Raw genomic sequence first — 21,462 nt, 5'->3', positions numbered from 1 at the left:
TTAAATTAAAATTTATTATTCTTTACAATTAAAAAAAAATAAATTACTTGAACATTGATTTAAATTGTCAGTAAAGAAGAGGAAGGAATTTAAAAGGTAAAAATGTATATGTGTTTAAAAATCCTAAAATCATTTAAGGTTGTATTTTCTCTCTAAAATTGTTTTTCTAGAAGTTATAAGAAGCAAAGTAAAAATATTAATGAATTTATTTATACAAGTGAAGACCAAGTCTTTAAAATATTTTCATGGATTTTCAAATTCTATTTGAGTTTGTCTCTCTTAGAATTAAAAATGTCGGGCAAAGCGAGACCAGCTTGCTAGTAAATAAATACAATTTAAAAAATAGAGGCAGCTCACTGGTAAGTGCTGCTATTTGAGCTATTTTTAGATCAGGCCAGCGGGCTACTCATCTGGTCCTTACGGGCTACCTGGTGCCCGCGGGCACCGCGTTGGTGACCCCTGCAATAGACCATAATAATTATAAATAATATAATATAATAAATTATAAATATAAATAATATAAATATATTCTACATATACTCTACATTTAAGTGCTTCCCCCAGTCTCCATTTGACTGTCCTCAGTCTTCATTTGACTGCTCAGTCTCCATTTGACTGTCCTCAGTCTCCATTTGACTGTCCTCAGTCTCCATTTGACTGTCCTCAGTCTCCATTTGACTGTCCTCAGTCTCCATTTGACTGTCCTCAGTCTCCATTTGACTGTCCTCAGTCTCCATTTGACTGTCCTCAGTCTCCATTTGACTGCTCAGTCTCCATTTGACTGTCCTCAGTCTCCATTTGACTGTCCTCAGTCTCCATTTGACTGTCCTCAGTCTCCATTTGATTTCCCCCAGTCTCCATTTGACTGTCCTCAGTCTCCATTTGACTGTCCTCAGTCTCCATTTGACTGTCCTCAGTCTCCATTTGACTGTCCTCAGTCTCCATTTGACTGTCCTCAGTCTCCATTTGACTGCTCAGTCTCCATTTGACTGTCCTCAGTCTCCATTTGACTGTCCTCAGTCTCCATTTGACTGTCCTCAGTCTCCATTTGACTTCCCCCAGTCTCCATTTGACTGTCCTCAGTCTCCATTTGACTGTCCTCAGTCTCCATTTGACTGTCCTCAGTCTCCATTTGACTGCTCAGTCTCTATTTGACTGCCCTCAGTCTCCATTTGACTGCCTTTAGTCTCCATTTGACTTCCCCAGTCTCCATTTGTCTGCTCAGTCTCCACTTGACTGTCCTCAGTCTCCATTTGACTGTCCTCAGTCTCCATTTGACTGCCCTCAGTCTCCATTTGACTGCCCTCAGTCTCCATTTTACTTTCTTCAGTCTCCATTTGACTGCCCTCAGTCTCCATTTGACTGCTCAGTCTCCATTTGACTGCTCAGTCTCAATTTGACTGCTCAGTCTCCATTTGACTGTCCTCAGTCTCCATTTGACTGCTCAGTCTCCATTTGACTGCTCGGTCTCCATTTGACTGTCCTCAGTCTCCATTTGACTGCTCAGTCTCCATTTGACTGTCCTCAGTCTCCATTTGACTGTCCTCAGTCTCCATTTGACTGCTCAGTCTCCATTTGACTGCTCAGTCTCCATTTGACTGTCCTCAGTCTCCATTTGACTGCTCAGTCTCCATTTGACTGTCCTCAGTCTCCATTTGACTGTCCTCAGTCTCCATTTGACTGCCCTCAGTCTCCATTTGACTGCCCTCAGTCTCCATTTGACTTTCTTCAGTCTCCATTTGACTGCCCTCAGTCTCCATTTGACTGCTCAGTCTCCATTTGACTGCTCAGTCTCCATTTGACTGTCCTCAGTCTCCATTTGACTGCTCAGTCTCCATTTGACTGCTCGGTCTCCATTTGACTGCTCGGTCTCCATTTGACTGTCCTCAGTCTCCATTTGACTGTCCTCAGTCTCCATTTGACTGTCCTCAGTCTCCATTTGACTGCTCAGTCTCCATTTGACTGTCCTCAGTCTCCATTTGACTGTCCTCAGTCTCCATTTGACTGCTCAGTCTCCATTTGACTGCTCAGTCTCCATTTGACTGTCCTCAGTCTCCATTTGACTGCTCAGTCTCCATTTGACTGTCCTCAGTCTCCATTTGACTGCTCGGTCTCCATTTGACTGCTCAGTCTCCATTTGACTGTCCTCAGTCTCCATTTGACTGTCCTCAGTCTCCATTTGACTGTCCTCAGTCTCCATTTGACTGTCCTCAGTCTCCATTTGACTGTCCTCAGTCTCCATTTGACTGTCCTCAGTCTCCATTTGACTGTCCTCAGTCTCCATTTGACTGCTCAGTCTCCATTTGACTGTCCTCAGTCTCCATTTGACTGTCCTCAGTCTCCATTTGACTGCTCAGTCTCCATTTGACTGCTCAGTCTCCATTTGACTGTCCTCAGTCTCCATTTGACTGCTCAGTCTCCATTTGACTGTCCTCAGTCTCCATTTGACTGCTCGGTCTCCATTTGACTGCTCAGTCTCCATTTGACTGTCCTCAGTCTCCATTTGACTGTCCTCAGTCTCCATTTGACTGTCCTCAGTCTCCATTTGACTGTCCTCAGTCTCCATTTGACTGTCCTCAGTCTCCATTTGACTGTCCTCAGTCTCCATTTGACTGTCCTCAGTCTCCATTTGACTGCTCAGTCTCCATTTGACTGTCCTCAGTCTCCATTTGACTGCTCAGTCTCCATTTGACTGCTCAGTCTCCATTTGACTGTCCTCAGTCTCCATTTGACTGTCCTCAGTCTCCATTTGACTGTCCTCAGTCTCCATTTGACTGTCCTCAGTCTCCATTTGACTGCTCAGTCTCCATTTGACTGCTCAGTCTCCATTTGACTGTCCTCAGTCTCCATTTGACTGTCCTCAGTCTCCATTTGACTGTCCTCAGTCTCCATTTGACTGTCCTCAGTCTCCATTTGACTTCCCCCAGTCTCCATTTGACTGCTCAGTCTCTATTTGACTGCCCTCAGTCTCCATTTGACTGTCCTCAGTCTCCATTTGACTGTCCTCAGTCTCCATTTGACTGTCCTCAGTCTCCATTTGACTGTCCTCAGTCTCCATTTGACTGCTCAGTCTCCATTTGACTGTCCTCAGTCTCCATTTGACTGTCCTCAGTCTCCATTTGACTGCTCAGTCTCCATTTGACTGCTCAGTCTCCATTTGACTGTCCTCAGTCTCCATTTGACTGTCCTCAGTCTCCATTTGACTGTCCTCAGTCTCCATTTGACTGTCCTCAGTCTCCATTTGACTGTCCTCAGTCTCCATTTGACTGTCCTCAGTCTCCATTTGACTTCCCCCAGTCTCCATTTGACTGCTCAGTCTCTATTTGACTGCCCTCAGTCTCCATTTGACTGTCCTCAGTCTCCATTTGTCTGCTCAGTCTCCACTTGACTGCCCCCAGTCTCCATTTGACTGCCCTCAGTCTCCATTTGACTGCCTTTAGTCTCCATTTGTCTGCTCAGTCTCCACTTGACTGCCCCCAGTCTCCATTTGACTGCCCAGTCTCCATTTGACTGTCCTCAGTCTCCATTTTACTTTCTTCAGTCTCCATTTGTCTGCTCAGTCTCCACTTGACTGTCCTCAGTCTCCATTTGAGACCACCTGTTTAACACCTATTAGTCATGATTCATACACCACCTGTTTAACACCTATTACTACATGATTCATGCACCGCCTGCGTCACACCTATTACTACATGATTCATGCACCACCTGTTTAACACCTATTACTCATGATTCATGCACCACCTGTTTAACACCTATTACTCATGATTCATGCACCAACTGTATCAGACATATTACTACATGATTCATGCACCACCTGTTTAACACCTATTACTCATGATTCATGCACCAACTGTTTAACACCTATTACTACATGATTCATGCACCACCTGTATCAGACATATTACTACATGATTCATGCACCACCTGTTTAACACCATTACTACAGGATTCACGCACCACCTGTACCAAACCTATTACTCATGATTCATGCACCACCTGTATCAGACGTATTACTACATGGTTAATGCACCACCTGTATCAGACGTATTACTACATGGTTAATGCACCACCTGTTTAACACCTAGTACTACTACATGGTTCATGCACCACCTGTTTAACACTTATTACTACATGATTCATGCACCACCTGTTTAACACTTCGTACTACATGGTTCATGCACCACCTGTTTAACACCTATTACTACATGATTCATGCACCACCTGTTTAACACCTATTACTACATGATTCATGCACCACCTGTTTAACACCTATTACTCATGATTCATGCACCACCTGTTTAACACCTATTACTACATGATTCATGCACCACCTGTATCAGACATATTACTACATGATTCATGCACCACCTGTTTAACACCATTACTACAGGATTCACGCACCACCTGTACCAAACCTATTACTCATGATTCATGCACCACCTGTATCAGACATATTACTACATGGTTAATGCACCACCTGTTTAACACCTAGTACTACTACATGGTTCATGCACCACCTGTTTAACACTTATTACTACATGATTCATGCACCACCTGTTTAACACCGCGTACTACATGGTTCATGCACCACCTGTTTAACACCTATTACTTCATGATTCATGCACCACCTGTTTAACACCTATTACTACATGATTCATGCACCACCTGTTTAACACCTATTACTCATGATGTGTGCACCACCTGTATCACACCTATTATTACATGATTCATGCACCGCCTGTTTAAGACCTATGACTAAAAGATTCATGCACCACCTGTATCATACCAATTACTACATGATTCATGCACCACCTGTATAACACCTATTACTACATGATTCATGCACAACCTGTATAACACCTATTACAACATGATTCATGCTCCACCTGTATCACGAGTAATACTACATGATTCATGCAACACCTGTTTAACACCTATTACTCATGATTCATGCACCACCTGTTTAACACCTATTACTACATGATTCATGCACCGCCTATATCACACCTCTTCCATGATTCATGCACCACCTGTTTAACACCTATTATTACACGATTCAAGCACCGCCTGTTTAACACCTATTATTACACGATTCATGCACCGCCTGTTTAACACCTATTACTATTTGATTCATGCACCACCTGTTTAACAACTATTACTACACGATTCATGCACCACCTGTTTAACAACTATCACTACACGATTCATGCACCGCCTGATTAACACCTATTACTACTTGATTCATGCACCACCTGTATCACACCTATTACTACTTGATTCATGCACCACCTGTTTAACAACTATTACTACACGATTCATGCACCACCTGTTTAACACCTATTACTACTTGATTCATGCACCACCTGTTTAACAACTATTACTACACGATTCATGCACCACCTGTTTAACACCTTTTACAACATGATTCACACACCACTTAGTTAACACCTATTACCACATGATTCATGCACCACCTGTATCGTACCAATTACTACATGATTCATGCACCCCCTGCATCATACCAATTACTACATGATTCATGCACCACCTGTATCATACAAATTACTACATGGGTCATGCACCACCTGTTTAACACCTTTTACTCATGATTCATGCACCACCTGTTTAACACCTATTACTACATGATTCATGCACCACCTGCATCACACCTATTACTACATGATTCAAGCACCACCTGTTTAACACCTATTACTACATGATTCAAGCACCACCTGTTTAACACCTATTACTACATGAGTCATGCACCACCTGTATCATACAAATTACTACATGGGTCATGCACCACCTGTTTAACACCTTTTACTCATGATTCATGCACCGCCTGCATCACACCTATTACTACATGATTCAAGCACCACCTGTTTAACACCTATTACTACATGATTCAAGCACCACCTGTTTAACACCTATTACTATTTGATTCAAGCACCACCTGTTTAACACCTATTACTACATGATTCAAGCACCACCTGTTTAACACCTATTACTATTTGATTCAAGCACCACTTGTATCAGACATATTACTACATGATTCATGCACCACCTGTTTAACACCTTTTACAACATGATTCACACACCACTTAGTTAACACCTATTACCACATGATTCATGCACCACCTGTATCATACCAATTACTACATGATTCATGCACCACATGTATCATACCAATTACTACATGGGTCATGCACCACCTGTTTAACACATTTTACTTATGATCCATGCACCGCCTGCATCACACCTATTACTACATGATTCAAGCACCACCTGTTTAACACCTATTACTATTTGATTCAAGCACCACTTGTATCAGACATATTACTACATGATTCATGCACCACCTGTTTAACACCATTACTACAGGATTCCCACACCACTTAGTTAACACATATTACCACATGATTCATGCACCACCTGTATCATACCAATTACTACATGGGTCATGCACCACCTGTTTAACACCTTTTACTCATGATTCATGCACCACCTGTTTAACACCTATTACTACATGATTCATGCACCACCTGCATCACACCTATTACTACATGATTCAAGCACCACCTGTTTAACACCTATTACTACATGATTCAAGCACCACCTGTTTAACACCTCTTACTATATGAGTCATGCACCACCTGTATCATACAAATTACTACATGGGTCATGCACCACCTGTTTAACACCTTTTACTCATGATTCATGCACCGCCTGCATCACACCTATTACTACATGATTCAAGCACCACCTGTTTAACACCTATTACTACATGATTCAAGCACCACCTGTTTAACACCTATTACTATTTGATTCAAGCACCACCTGTTTAACACCTATTACTACATGATTCAAGCACCACCTGTTTAACACCTATTACTACATGATTCAAGCACCACCTGTTTAACACCTATTACTATTTGATTCAAGCACCACTTGTATCAGACATATTACTACATGATTCATGCACCACCTGTTTAACACCTTTTACAACATGATTCACACACCACTTAGTTAACACCTATTACCACATGATTCATGCACCACCTGTATCATACCAATTACTACATGATTCATGCACCACATGTATCATACCAATTACTACATGGGTCATGCACCACCTGTTTAACATATTTTACTTATGATTCATGCACCGCCTGCATCACACCTATTACTACATGATTCAAGCACCACCTGTTTAACACCTATTACTATTTGATTCAAGCACCACTTGTATCAGACATATTACTACATGATTCATGCACCACCTGTTTAACACCATTACTACAGGATTCCCACACCACTTAGTTAACACATATTACCACATGATTCATGCACCACCTGTATCATACCAATTACTACATGGGTCATGCACCACCTGTTTAACACCTTTTACTCATGATTCATGCACCACCTGTTTAACACCTATTACTACATGATTCAAGCACCACCTGTTTAACACCTATTACTATTTGATTCAAGCACCACTTGTATCAGACATATTACTACATGATTCATGCACCACCGGTTTAACACCTTTTACAACATGATTCACACACCACTTAGTTAACACCTATTACCACATGATTCATGCACCACCTGTATCATACCAATTACTACATGATTCATGCACCACATGTATCATACCAATTACTACATGGGTCATGCACCACCTGTTTAACACATTTTACTTATGATTCATGCACCGCCTGCATCACACCTATTACTACATGATTCAAGCACCACCTGTTTAAGACCTATTACTATTTGATTCAAGCACCACTTGTATCAGACATATTACTACATGATTCAAGCACCACCTGTTTAACACCTATTACTATTTGATTCAAGCACCACTTGTATCAGACATATTACTACATGATTCATGCACCACCTGTTTAACACCATTACTACAGGATTCCCACACCACTTAGTTAACACATATTACCACATGATTCATGCACCACCTGTATCATACCAATTACTACATGGGTCATGCACCACCTGTTTAACACCTTTTACTCATGATTCATGCACCGCCTGCATCACACCTATTACTACATGATTCAAGCACCACCTGTTTAACACCTATTACTATTTGATTCAAGCACCACTTGTATCAGACATATTACTACATGATTCATGCACCACCGGTTTAACACCTTTTACAACATGATTCACACACCACTTAGTTAACACCTATTACCACATGATCATGCACCACCTGTATCATACCAAGTACTACATGATTCATGCACCACCTGTATCATACCAAGTACTACATGATTCATGCACCACCTGTATCATACCAATTACTACATGATTCATGCACCACCTGTATCATACCAATTACTACATGATTCATGCACCACCTGTATCACACCTATTACTACATGATTCATGCACCACCTGTATCACACCTATTACTACATGATTCAAGCACCACCTGTTTAACACCTATTACTACATGATTCAAGCACCACCTGTTTAACACCTATTACTATTTGATTCAAGCACCACCTGTATCAGACATATTACTACATGATTTATGCACCACCTGCATCACACCTATTACTCATGATTCATACATAACTACAATTTTAATGTTTATCAGCAAAGTTCATATTTAACAACAATTTTCATATTTAAATACAATTTAATATTTATTAGCAATGTTCATATTTAACAAAAACTTTCATATTTAACAACAATGTTCATATTCAACAACAAATGTCATATATAACTACAATTTTAATATTGAACAACGTTCATATTCAACACATTTCATATTTAACAACAATTTTCATACATAACTACAATTTTAATATTTATCAGCAAAGTTCATATTTAAGAACAATTTTCACATTTAACAACAAAGTTTATATTGAAGAATAATTTTCATATTCAACAACAATGTTATATTTAACAACAATGTTTATATTTAACAATAATTTTCATATTTAACAACAATGTTAATTTTTAACACCAATTTTTATTTATTTTTTTGTCTTGTCCAGCCACCAATTTTTATATTGAACAAAAATGTTCATGCTTAACAATTTTAATGTTTAACACTTTTTATATTTAACAATGATGTTCGTATATCAAAACAACTTTCATATTTAACTACAACTTTCATATTTATCAACAATGTTCATATTTAACAATTTTCATATTTAATGTCAATTTTCATATTGAACAACAATGTTATTAATTAACAATATTTTTCATAGTTAACAATTTTCATATATGACAACAATGTTAATATTTAACAACAATTTTAATATTGAACAAACATTTTAATATTTAACAATATTTTTCATATTTAACAACAATTTTCATATTGGACAAAAATGTTAATATTTAACAATATTTTTCATATTTAACAACAAATTTCATATTTAACAATGTTCATATTTAACAAATATTTTTCAGATTTAACAACAATTTTCAGATTTAACAACAATTTTCAGATTTAAAAACAATGTTTATATCGAACAACAATTTTCATATTTAACAACAATGTTATTAATTAACAATATTTTTCATAGTTAACAACAATTTTCATATTGGACAAAAATGTTAATATTTAACAATATTTTTCATATTTAACAACAAATTTAATATTTAACAACAAATTTCATATTTAACAATGTTCATATTTAACAAATATTTTTCATATTTAACAACAATTTTCATATTTAAAAACAATGTTTGTATCGAACAACAATTTTCATATTTAACAACAATTTTCATATTTAACAACAATTTTCATATTAAACAAGGATGTTAATATTTAACAAGAATGTTAATATTTAACAATATTTTTCATATTTAACAACAATGTTCATATTTACAACAATTCTTATAATTAGCCAACGTTTCCATCTTTCCTTTTTGCCTTCCTTCCTACTTTCAGTCCCTCTTTCTTTCCTTCCTTTTTCTCAGAAGCAGTTCTGTATTCATGACAAGGGAAGGGATCCAAAAGGGGAGAAACAAAACAGGCTATTCAACAGATGTAACCTGACCACTACATTTACAAAACTGTTAACTAACTCAAAACGCTCCAGCTACGGGGAGGAAAAAGGTTCCAAGAAATAAAACTACCAAATACAACAAAAAGCACTCCAATGGAGGTGATACTATGAAACTAACCTGAAATGAGAGGGAGAGTTAGCTTTTCAAAATAAAACAGGAAGTGACAAGACAACGTGAAACCAGACTTCACCCAGGTGTGACATCATCTTTCCTTCCTCCCTTCTGCCCTGCTTCCTGGTGTGTAGGAGACCTTCCTTATACCTGTATGTATTTATATATGTATACAGTGTGTATGTATACATATCTATACGTACTGCCATTAAACTGAAAGGTTGTTCTTTGTTGAAGACGTTCATAGTGTGAAATGTGTAAGGTCAATGAGGACCAAGATAATCATGTGGATGTTTATTTCAGGACTCCGTTTTGTAAAAATCAACAATGAGATGTTTTTGATTCACTCAAATTGTTGAACAACAAGCCAGGATCCAAACACTTGTATTGTATTATTGTTACTACTATTGTTAATGATTATTATTGTTATTATGAGTACTATTGTGAATGATTATTATTGTGAGGATGATTTTGACTAGAGTTTAGCGTGGGCTGGAGAGTGAGCTGACATCACTCATTAACTTTCTCTTTCTCCCATTCTTCGGCCTCCTCATTGTCTTGAGAAATGACATGAGCCTTTGTTGACGCGGACCAGCCAGGACACATCATTAGTGCGTAGCGCTACTTTCTCACAGGCCATGACACAATTGTGCAGCGCGTTCCCACCGAGCACACACTGCAGCATCCTTTTCTGCTTCCGAAGCCAGATTCTGTCAACGACTACTTGATATCATCTACCGACTCCATCAACGTGATACAGTACCATACAATACGTTTTATTATAATACAATATCATATTACAACACATTATATTACAATACAATATAATATAATACAACATAATGTAATTTAAATATTTTATGATATAAAATAACATATGATAAAATATAATCTACAGTATGTTCTATAAATGTGGCATTATGTATGTATCATAAGTGGTATTATGCAGGGATCATGTTTGTATAATGTATGTGTGTATCATGTACTGTATATTCATATCATGTATGTATGCTTGTATCGTATATGTAATATCATGTATGTATCATATGTATATAAGTTATGATGTATAGAAGTTATTATGTTTGTAAGTTATGATGTATATAAGTTATGATGTACATAATGTTATGATGTATATGCAGCTACAATGTATATAAAGTTATGATGTATACAAAGTTATGATGTATATATGTTATGATGTTTGTAAGATATGATGTATATTAGTAATAATGTATATAGGTTATGATGTATGTAAGTTATGATGTACATGAAGTTATGATGAACATAAATATATGATGTATATACATTTATGATGATATGAAGTTATGACGTACATAGTTATAATACATATCAAGTTATGATGTACATGAAGCTACGATATATATAAAGTTATGATGTATATGAAGTTCGGATGTATATAAAGTTATGATGTATACAAGTTATGATATACATAAGTTATGATGTATGTAATTTATGATGTATGCAAGTTATGATGTATATAAGTTATGATGTATGCAATTTATGATGTATATAAGTTATGTGTGTACGTTTGATGTATATAAGTAATGATGTATATAAGTAATGATTTATTTAAGTTATGATGTACATACAGTTATGATGTATATAAAGTTATGATGAATATGAAGTTATAATGTACATGAAGTTATGTTGTACATAATGTTATAATACATATAACGTTATGACGTGTATAAGTTATGTTTATAAAGTTATGATGTATATGAGTTATGATATATATGAAGTGACGACGTATATATAAAGTTACGATGTATATAAAGTTATGATATATATGAAGTTACAATGTATATAAAGTTACGATGTATATAAAGTTATGACGTGTATAAGTTATGTTTATAAAGTTATGATGTATATGAGTTATGATATATATGAAGTTACGATGTATATAAAGTTACGATGTATATAAAGTTATGATATATATGAAGTTACGATGTATATAAAGTTACGATGTATATAAAGTTACGATGTATATAAAGTTATGATGTATGTAAGTTATGATGTTCCCACCAGGTTGGGAGCATAATTTCCCAAAATGTTTTGGTATCCTGGAGCACTCAAAGTTCCTTTCACTGGAACTAAGGAGCCAAGCCCAACTCCTGAAAAACAACCGCACACCATAATTCCTCCTCCACCAAATTTCACACTCGGCACAATGCAGTCCGAAATGTAGCGTTCTCCTGGCAACCTCTAAACCCAGAATGGTCCATCGGATTGCCAGATGGAAAAGTCCAGAGAAGGCGTCTCCACTGCTCTAGAGTCCAGTGGCGACGTGCTTTACACCACTACATCCCACGCTTTGCATTGGACTTGGTGATGTATGGCTTAGATGCAGCTGCTCGGCCATGGAAACCCGTTCCATGAAGCTCTCTGCGTGCTGTACGTGGGCTTATTGGAAGGTCACATGAAGTTTGGAGCTCTGTAGCAACTGACTGTGCAGAAAGTCTTTGCACTATGCGCTTCAGCATCCGCTGACCCCTCTCTGTCAGTTTACATGGCCTACCACTTGGTGGCTGAGTTGCTGTTGTTCCCAAACTCTTCCATTTTCTTATAATAAAGCCGTCAGTTGACTGGAAATCACTGAGAGCGGCCCATTCTTTCACAAATGTTTGTAGAAACAGTCTCCATGTCTAAGTGCTTGATTTTATACACCTGTGGCCGGGCCAAGTGATTAGTGATTCTCATCATTAGGATGGGTGGCCAAATACTTTTGGCAATAGAGTGTAAGTCATGATGAATATGTATTTATGATTATGATGTGATGTGTGAGAATGCCGAGTGTGCAAAGCGCTGTTGAGTATTGGAGGTGAGAGGCGGGACAATGTGGACATTCAGCTACTTAGCTTCCCTTGCAGCTTTGTGAGCAAAAGTGTTTGGCCAACACCAATTAGGAGGTTTGTGTGTTTGACGTCCAACGAGGTGACGTGTCCCTGAGCACGAACAAGCTGGCCTGTGTCCTCCCTCAATAATTACTTCCCAGGACTGTCCTTTGTGTGCCTGGCAGTCCTAAATGAGGGACATCAGGCCCTGCTCCTTTTAAACAAACACTGCAGACCTCCTGCTGCCAGCTAGCATGCTAACTCAGCAGCTGGGACACCAGGGGTACACTTGCCTCAAAGGACAGCAGTCTTCTAGGACATCAGTCACGTCCATGTTGTCTTCTAAGGACATCAGTCACGTCCATGATGTCTTCTAAGGACATCGGTCACGTCCATGATGTCTTCTAAGGACATCAGTCACGTCCATGATGTCTTCTAAGGACAAACAGTCACGTCCATGATGTCTTCTAGGGACATCGGTCACGTCCATGATGTCTTCTAAGGACATCAGTCACGTCCATGATGTCTTCTAAGGACAAACAGTCACGTCCATGATGTCTTCTAAGGACATCAGTCACATCCATGATGTCTTCTAAGGACATCAGTCACGTCCATGATGTCTTCTAAGGACATCAGTCACGTCCATGATGTCTTCTAAGGACAAACAGTCACGTCCATGATGTCTTCTAAGGACATCAGTCACATCCATGATGTCTTCTAAGGACATCAGTCACGTCCATGATGTCTTCTAAGGACATCAGTCACATCCATGATGTCTTCTAAGGACATCAGTCACGTCCATGTTGTCTTCTAAGGACATCAGTCACGTCCATGATGTCTTCTAAGGACATCAGTCACGTCCGTGATGTCTTCTAAGGACATCAGTCACGTCCATGATGTCTTCTAAGGACATCAGTCACGTCCATGATGTCTTCTAAGGACATCAGTCACGTCCATGATGTCTTCTAAGGACATCAGTCACGTCCATGATGTCTTCTAAGGACATCAGTCATGTCCATGAAGTCTTCTAAGGACATCGGTCACGTCCATGATGTCTTCTAAGGACATCGGTCACGTCCATGATGTCTTCTAGGGACATCGGTCACGTCCATGATGTCTTCTAAGGACAAACAGTCACGTCCATGATGTCTTCTAAGGACATCAGTCACGTCCATGATGTCTTCTAAGGACATCAGTCACGTCCATGATGTCTTCTAAGGACATCAGTCACGTCCATGATGTCTTCTAAGGACATCGGTCACGTCCATGATGTCTTCTAAGGACATCAGTCACGTCCATGATGTCTTCTAAGGACATCGGTCACATCCATGAAGTCTTCTAAGGACATCATTCACGTCCATGATGTCTTCTAAGGACATCGGTCACGTCCATGATGTCTTCTAAGGACATCAGTCACGTCCATGAAGCCTTCTAAGGACATCGGTCACGTCCATGATGTCTTCTAAGGACATCGGTCACGTCCATGATGTCTTCTAAGGACATCGGTCACGTCCATGATGTCTTCTAAGGACAAACAGTCACGTCCATGATGTCTTCTAAGGACATCAGTCACGTCCATGATGTCTTCTAAGGACATCAGTCACGTCCATGATGTCTTCTAAGGACATCAGTCACGTCCATGATGTCTTCTAAGGACATCAGTCACGTCCATGATGTCTTCTAAGGACATCAGTCACGTCCATGAAGCCTTCTAAGGACATCAGTCACGTCCATGATGTCTTCTAAGGACATCAGTCATGTCCATGAAGTCTTCTAAGGACATCGGTCACGTCCATGATGTCTTCTAAGGACATCGGTCACGTCCATGATGTCTTCTAGGGACATCGGTCACGTCCATGATGTCTTCTAAGGACAAACAGTCACGTCCATGATGTCTTCTAAGGACAAACAGTCACGTCCATGATGTCTTCTAAGGACATCAGTCACGTCCATGATGTCTTCTAAGGACATCAGTCACGTCCATGATGTCTTCTAAGGACATCAGTCACGTCCATGATGTCTTCTAAGGACATCGGTCACGTCCATGATGTCTTCTAAAGACATCAGTCACGTCCATGATGTCTTCTAAGGACATCGGTCACATCCATGAAGTCTTCTAAGGACATCATTCACGTCCATGATGTCTTCTAAGGACATCGGTCACGTCCATGATGTCTTCTAAGGACATCAGTCACGTCCATGAAGCCTTCTAAGGACATCGGTCACGTCCATGATGTCTTCTAAGGACATCGGTCACGTCCATGATGTCTTCTAAGGACATCGGTCACGTCCATGATGTCTTCTAAGGACAAACAGTCACGTCCATGATGTCTTCTAAGGACATCAGTCACGTCCATGATGTCTTCTAAGGACATCAGTCACGTCCATGATGTCTTCTAAGGACATCAGTCATGTCCATGAAGTCTTCTAAGGACATCGGTCACGTCCATGATGTCTTCTAAGGACATCGGTCACGTCCATGATGTCTTCTAGGGACATCGGTCACGTCCATGATGTCTTCTAAGGACAAACAGTCACGTCCATGATGCCTTCTAAGGACAAACAGTCACGTCCATGATGTCTTCTAAGGACATCAGTCACGTCCATGATGTCTTCTAAGGACATCAGTCACGTCCATGATGTCTTCTAAGGACATCAGTCACGTCCATGATGTCTTCTAAGGACATCGGTCACGTCCATGATGTCTTCTAAGGACATCAGTCACGTCCATGATGTCTTCTAAGGACATCGGTCACATCCATGAAGTCTTCTAAGGACATCATTCACGTCCATGATGTCTTCTAAGGACATCGGTCACGTCCATGATGTCTTCTAAGGACATCAGTCACGTCCATGAAGCCTTCTAAGGACATCGGTCACGTCCATGATGTCTTCTAAGGACATCGGTCACGTCCATGATGTCTTCTAAGGACATCGGTCACGTCCATGATGTCTTCTACGGACAAACAGTCACGTCCATGATGTCTTCTAAGGACATCAGTCACGTCCATGATGTCTTCTAAGGACATCAGTCACGTCCATGATGTCTTCTAAGGACATCAGTCACGTCCATGTTGTCTTCTAGGGACATCAGTCATGTCCATGATGTCTTCTAAGGACATCGGTCACGTCCATGATGTCTTCTAAGGACATCAGTCACGTCCATGATGTCTTCTAAGGACATCAGTCACGTCCATGATGTCTTCTAAGGACATCGGTCACGTCCATGATGTCTTCTAAGGACATCAGTCACGTCCATGATGTCTTCTAAGGACATCGGTCACATCCATGAAGTCTTCTAAGGACATCATTCACGTCCATGATGTCTTCTAAGGACATCGGTCACGTCCATGATGTCTTCTAAGGACATCAGTCACGTCCATGAAGCCTTCTAAGGACATCGGTCACATCCATGAAGTCTTCTAAGGACATCATTCACGTCCATGATGTCTTCTAAGGACATCGGTCACGTCCATGATGTCTTCTAAGGACATCAGTCACGTCCATGAAGTCTTCTAAGGACATCGGTCACATCCATGATGTCTTCTAAGGACATCAGTCACGTCCATGATGTCTTCTAAGGACATCGGTCACGTCCATGATGTCTTCTAAGGACATCGGTCACGTCCATGATGTCTTCTAAGGACATCGGTCACGTCCATGATGTCTTCTAAGGACATCGGTCACGTCCATGATGTCTTCTAAGGACATCAGTCACGTCCATGAAGCCTTCTAAGGACATCGGTCACGTCCATGATGTCTTCTAAGGACATCGGTCACGTCCATGATGTCTTCTAAGGACATCAGTCACGTCCATGATGTCTTCTAAGGACATCGGTCACGTCCATGATGTCTTCTAAGGACATCGGTCACGTCCATGATGTCTTCTAAGGACAAACAGTCACGTCCATGATGTCTTCTAAGGACATCAGTCACGTCCATGATGTCTTCTAAGGACATCGGTCACATCCATGAAGTCTTCTAAGGACATCATTCACGTCCATGATGTCTTCTAAGGACATCGGTCACGTCCATGATGTCTTCTAAGGACATCAGTCACGTCCATGAAGTCTTCTAAGGACATCGGTCACATCCATGATGTCTTCTAAGGACATCAGTCAAGTCCATGATGTCTTCTAAGGACATCGGTCACGTCCATGATGTCTTCTAAGGACATCGGTCACGTCCATGATGTCTTCTAAGGACATCGGTCACGTCCATGATGTCTTCTAAGGACATCGGTCACGTCCATGATGTCTTCTAAGGACAAACAGTCACGTCCATGATGTCTTCTAAGGACAAACAGTCACGTCCATGATGTCTTCTAAGGACATCAGTCACGTCCATGATGTCTTCTAAGGACATCAGTCACGTCCATGATGTCTTCTAAGGACATCAGTCACGTCCATGATGTCTTCTAAGGACATCGGTCACGTCCATGATGTCTTCTAAGGACATCAGTCACGTCCATGATGTCTTCTAAGGACATCGGTCACATCCATGAAGTCTTCTAAGGACATCATTCACGTCCATGATGTCTTCTAAGGACATCGGTCACGTCCATGATGTCTTCTAAGGACATCAGTCACGTCCATGAAGCCTTCTAAGGACATCGGTCACGTCCATGATGTCTTCTAAGGACATCGGTCACGTCCATGATGTCTTCTAAGGACATCGGTCACGTCCATGATGTCTTCTACGGACAAACAGTCACGTCCATGATGTCTTCTAAGGACATCAGTCACGTCCATGATGTCTTCTAAGGACATCAGTCATGTCCATGATGTCTTCTAGGGACATCAGTCATGTCCATGATGTCTTCTAAGGACATCGGTCACGTCCATGATGTCTTCTAAGGACAAACAGTCACGTCCATGATGTCTTCTAAGGACATCAGTCACGTCCATGATGTCTTCTAAGGACATCGGTCACATCCATGAAGTCTTCTAAGGACATCATTCACGTCCATGATGTCTTCTAAGGACATCGGTCACGTCCATGATGTCTTCTAAGGACATCAGTCACGTCCATGAAGTCTTCTAAGGACATCGGTCACATCCATGATGTCTTCTAAGGACATCAGTCAAGTCCATGATGTCTTCTAAGGACATCGGTCACGTCCATGATGTCTTCTAAGGACATCGGTCACGTCCATGATGTCTTCTAAGGACATCGGTCACGTCCATGATGTCTTCTAAGGACATCGGTCACGTCCATGATGTCTTCTAAGGACAAACAGTCACGTCCATGATGTCTTCTAAGGACAAACAGTCACGTCCATGATGTCTTCTAAGGACATCAGTCACGTCCATGATGTCTTCTAAGGACATCAGTCACGTCCATGATGTCTTCTAAGGACATCAGTCACGTCCATGATGTCTTCTAAGGACATCGGTCACGTCCATGATGTCTTCTAAGGACATCAGTCACGTCCATGATGTCTTCTAAGGACATCGGTCACATCCATGAAGTCTTCTAAGGACATCATTCACGTCCATGATGTCTTCTAAGGACATCGGTCACGTCCATGATGTCTTCTAAGGACATCAGTCACGTCCATGAAGCCTTCTAAGGACATCGGTCACGTCCATGATGTCTTCTAAGGACATCGGTCACGTCCATGATGTCTTCTAAGGACATCGGTCACGTCCATGATGTCTTCTACGGACAAACAGTCACGTCCATGATGTCTTCTAAGGACATCAGTCACGTCCATGATGTCTTCTAAGGACATCAGTCATGTCCATGATGTCTTCTAGGGACATCAGTCATGTCCATGATGTCTTCTAAGGACATCGGTCACGTCCATGATGTCTTCTAAGGACATCAGTCACGTCCATGATGTCTTCTAAGGACATCAGTCACGTCCATGATGTCTTCTAAGGACATCGGTCACGTCCATGATGTCTTCTAAGGACATCAGTCACGTCCATGATGTCTTCTAAGGACATCGGTCACATCCATGAAGTCTTCTAAGGACATCATTCACGTCCATGATGTCTTCTAAGGACATCGGTCACGTCCATGATGTCTTCTAAGGACATCAGTCACGTCCATGAAGCCTTCTAAGGACATCGGTCACATCCATGAAGTCTTCTAAGGCCATCATTCACGTCCATGATGTCTTCTAAGGACATCGGTCACGTCCATGATGTCTTCTAAGGACATCAGTCACGTCCATGAAGTCTTCTAAGGACATCGGTCACATCCATGATGTCTTCTAAGGACATCAGTCACGTCCATGATGTCTTCTAAGGACATCGGTCACGTCCATGATGTCTTCTAAGGACATCGGTCACGTCCATGATGTCTTCTAAGGACATCGGTCACGTCCATGATGTCTTCTAAGGACATCAGTCACGTCCATGAAGCCTTCTAAGGACATCGGTCACGTCCATGATGTCTTCTAAGGACATCGGTCACGTCCATGATGTCTTCTAAGGACATCAGTCACGTCCATGATGTCTTCTAAGGACATCGGTCACGTCCATGATGTCTTCTAAGGACATCGGTCACGTCCATGATGTCTTCTAAGGACAAACAGTCACGTCCATGATGTCTTCTAAGGACATCAGTCACGTCCATGATGTCTTCTAAGGACATCGGTCACATCCATGAAGTCTTCTAAGGACATCATTCACGTCCATGATGTCTTCTAAGGACATCGGTCACGTCCATGATGTCTTCTAAGGACATCAGTCACGTCCATGAAGTCTTCTAAGGACATCGGTCACATCCATGATGTCTTCTAAGGACATCAGTCAAGTCCATGATGTCTTCTAAGGACATCGGTCACGTCCATGATGTCTTCTAAGGACATCGGTCACGTCCATGATGTCTTCTAAGGACATCGGTCACGTCCATGATGTCTTCTAAGGACATCGGTCACGTCCATGATGTCTTCTAAGGACAAACAGTCACGTCCATGATGTCTTCTAAGGACAGCAACAATGTTGAGGATCATCTTGGCTGTCCTGATTGTGAAAATGTGTAAAATTCCTCACATTTGTTCACCATTGGAATGAAATAGAAATAATCTGTTCCAGGGTCAAACTGTTGCCATCAAATTAAGATTATAACATTGTTTTAAAGTGTGAAAATACAAACAATAAAAGAGGACAGACACGAGAAAATGATGAGTTCTTGTGAAGGAGACACCTTTTGACCTCAGCAAATGGTTGAAAAGTATACTGTAGTCATAAAGCCATTAAACACTGCACTGTTTACACTAGTCAAAGATCATCTACAGTGCAGAAGACCTACTGTAAAAACACTCATCAAAGACCATGGTACAACGTCAAAGATCATCAGTATGATATCAAAGATCATCTATACGACGTAAAAAGATCATCAGTATGATATCAAATATCGTCTCTATGACATCAAAGATCATCAGTATGATATCAAATATCATATATATAATCATATATATATATAACAACAAAGATTTTCAATATGACATCAAAGATCATCAGTATGAAATCAAAGATTGTCTCTATGACGTCAAAGATCATCAGTATATCAAAAATCATCAGTATGATATCAAAGATCATCAGTATGATATCAAATATCATATATATAATCATATATATATATATAACAACAAAGATTTTCAATATGACATCAAAGATCATCAGTATGAAATCAAAGATTGTCTCTATGACGTCAAAGATCATCAGTATATCAAAAATCATCAGTATGATATCAAAGATCAGCAGTAAGATATCAAAGATCGTCTAAAATGGGGGCGGCGTGGCGAAGTTGGTAGAGTGGCCGAGCCAGCAATCGGAGGGTTTCTGGTTACTGGGGTTCAATCCCCACCTTCTACCATCCTAGTCACGTCCGTTGTGTCCTTGGGCAAGACACTTCACCCTTGCTCCTGATGGCTGCTGGTTAGCGCCTTGCATGGCAGCTCCCTCCATCAGTGTGTGAATGTGTGTGTGAATGTGGAAATAGTGTCAAAGCGCTTTGAGTACCTTGAAGGTAGAAAAGCGCTATACAAGTATAACCCATTTATCATTTATTATTAAATGAAATCAAAGATGATCAGTATGATATCAAAGATCATCAGTGTGACTCAAAGATCGTCTATATGACATCAACGATCATCAGTATGCTATATCAAAGATCATCTTTTTAAATGACATCAAAAATCATCAGTACGATATCAAAGATCGTCTATATGAAAGTTTGTTCACTACAGTACCATCGCTAACCCAACAAGGGACTCCTCCCAATGATCATCAAAGATCATCATAATTACATCCAAGATCTTAAATATGACATCAAACATCACCAATAAGACATCAAAGATCATCAATTGGACATCAAAGATCATCAAGGTGACATCAAAGTTTACCAATAAGACATCACAGATCATCAATACGACATCAAAGATCATCAGTGAGACATCAAAGTTTACCAATAAGACATCAAAGATCAAAAATAT

General features: G+C 40.2%; 1 protein-coding gene across 2 annotated transcripts in view; it reads right to left on the bottom strand.

Annotated features, from left to right (window-relative positions):
* The window catches only part of LOC133645081 (paraneoplastic antigen Ma3 homolog), a 375,425-nt gene that overhangs the window by 17,191 nt on the left and 336,772 nt on the right, over window positions 1-21,462 (bottom strand). The gene's annotated exons all lie outside the window — the stretch shown is intronic.

This window comes from Entelurus aequoreus, linkage group LG28 (assembly GCF_033978785.1).
Source record: "Entelurus aequoreus isolate RoL-2023_Sb linkage group LG28, RoL_Eaeq_v1.1, whole genome shotgun sequence".
Lineage (NCBI taxonomy): Eukaryota > Metazoa > Chordata > Actinopteri > Syngnathiformes > Syngnathidae > Entelurus > Entelurus aequoreus.
The sequence above is the reverse complement of the archived record's forward strand: the minus strand, read 5'-3'. Positions and strand labels throughout refer to the sequence as shown.